The sequence below is a fragment of the Alosa sapidissima genome, chromosome 4 (genome assembly GCF_018492685.1).
Source record: "Alosa sapidissima isolate fAloSap1 chromosome 4, fAloSap1.pri, whole genome shotgun sequence".
NCBI lineage: Eukaryota > Metazoa > Chordata > Actinopteri > Clupeiformes > Clupeidae > Alosa > Alosa sapidissima.
The window spans coordinates 12,234,230-12,236,840 of record NC_055960.1 but is presented as its reverse complement, the minus strand read 5'-3'; positions in this window follow the sequence as shown (position 1 = coordinate 12,236,840).

Genomic DNA, 2,611 nt, shown 5'->3' with positions numbered 1-2,611 from the left:
ATTGTGGGCTGGCCTGGTTCATATTTCAGTCTAGTTTTGCTCATAAACTTAACCAGTAGTCCCAACAAAATGTCTGGGAGTTAACCAGCCCGAGGTTGAAGCAATGGCTTATTGTATTGTAAGTAAAAGGCTGCTTTTTATCTCTGCAGACTCCCATGATGACTCCTGAAGTGACTGCTCAGAATGCTAATGCTTAATGGAACTCTTCCCGTCATTTCCTGCACTTGGCCTTTCTCCATCTTGAATTCAATAAAGGCCAAATGTTCTTATCCAACATTGTCTTTCCTTGTTTCATGACTCCAGTTTGGTAGTTAAGTCTGAGAGTGAGGGTCAAGAGTCTTGATGTTTTTGAGGTGGTAGAAGGCAGATTTGGTGACGTGTTTGATATGTGACGAATGAAAGGGTGGAGTCCAAGATGACACCCAGGTTGCAGACTTCTGGAGATGGAGAGATGGAGCTGCCATCATATTTGCCTAATGCCTTGCTTAAAATGACCCACAAATGTTAAAACTAGCGATACAAAATATGACCACCGTTCAGTCCTGCACATTTTCTCCACAAATATGAATAATGACAGTTGGATGTCAATGAGCCTCTCTTGACTGAGGCATTAAAATGCTGCTTATTGTTTGTCAGGCTACTGTTTCACAGATTTCTTTTGGAAATATGAGCTATGACAGAAGTTGTGTGAATGTTATATATTCCATCCCCTGATACTGTTTTACTGGTTAATTTGACAAATAATCTGTATGGATCTGCTCTATACGCACTTTATGTCTGTTTGGAATTGTTTTGAGGGGCTGTCGATGCATCTCGGAATAAAGTAATGTCCACCACCTCTAGTGTTTGTGAATCTATAATACTGAACTCATTAAATAGCTGGATACTCAAGAACGCATGTCTCTTCTAGCCACAATAGGAGTCATTTTAGCAAAACACTATTTTGGGTGGCCCGCAAAGACCCAATGGATTTCCTGTCTGGCCCACTTGGTAATGAAGTTGAATAGCCCAGTCCTACTCTATATGTACTCTTGCAACTTTTGTGTATGTAAATTAGTCTGTACATGTACAGTACCCTCCAGAATTATTGGCACCTCTGCTAAAGTTGATTAAAAATGGGTATAAAAAATAATCTGTTGGTGATTTTATTGTATTCTCACAATGAAAAAATCCAACCTTGAAGGAAAACAAATTTATTTTGAGAAAAAGGAAAATCTCATGAAATAAATGTTTTTAACAAAAACGTGTTGCTCACAATTATTGGCACCCCTGCTTATAATTCCTTCTTAAGCCTCCCTTTGCCAATAAAACAGCTTGTAATATTCACCTATGACACCCCATAAAGTTGGAGAATACAAAGCAAGAGATTTAAGACCGTTCGTCTTTACAAAATCTCCCCAGATCGTCCAGATTCCGAGGTCCACACTTTGACTCTTTGACTCACCCCTCTGTTTTTCTATGGAGTTTAGATCAGGGGACTGAGATGGCAATGGCCGAAGCTTGATTTTGTGTTCAGTAAACCATATTTGTTTTGATCCGGACGATTGTTTTGGTTCATTGACCTGATGAATGATCCAATTATGACCAACCTTTAGTGTCTTGTCAGAGATTGACAGATTTCCTTTGAAAATGTTCAGGTTTTTCTTGTTGTTCAGGATACCATGCACCTTAATTAGATTGCCAAGGCCTTTGGGAATACAAACAATCGTTTGTAGACATTCCCTGACTTATAAATGTCATTTTATTTGAATTGAGTGTATTCTGTTGTCTTTCTGATGTTGAAAAATGACTAGAGGATTTAGCCTCTGTGTCACTTTATTTTCATACCTCAGTGAAAAAGAAAGTTGAAATTAGATAGGAAAATGCTTCTGTTAGGTTCTGTATATAAGCTGTTTCTAGGGGTGCCAATAATTGAGCAATGTGTTTTCGTTAAACATTTATTTCTCTATGACATTTTCCTTTTTCTCAGAATAAATTGTCTTTCCTTCAAGGGTGGATTTTTCCTCATTGTTTACATTGTGAGAGAACAATGGATCATCAAAATATTTGTTTTTTATACCTCTTTTTAGTCAACTTTACCCAAGTTGCCAATAATTCTGGAGGGTACGTATGTGTTTGCTTTTGTGTACTGTAGTATAAGCCTTCTGTGTGTGTGTGTGTGTGTTTGTGTGTGTGTGTGTGTTTGTTCACTTGTGAGTGTGTGTGTGGGGGTAATGGGGTGTGTGTGTGTGTGTGCGTGTGTGTGTGTGCTTGCATGTGTCTTTATGTGTGTGTGTCTGTGTTTATGTGTGTGCGTGCATGTGTGTGTGTGCGTGCATGTGAGTATCTGTGCTTGTGTGTGTTTATATGTGTGTGTGTGTGTGCGCGTGTGTGTGTGTGTGTGCCTGCATGCGTGTATGTGCTTCTAGAAATATTGTGGAGACAAATTGACAAGCGTGATTTATTTTTGCGGACAGAATGTGCAGTACTGAGCGGCGCTCATACTTTGTACCGCTATGCGGTACATCTAGTTTTAAGAAATCTTGCCAAATAGATGTAACCTTTTTAGAAAACCAATAAGCCACTTGAGTCTGTAGGTTACACTGATTTTACAACAGCTAAGGGGGGTTTT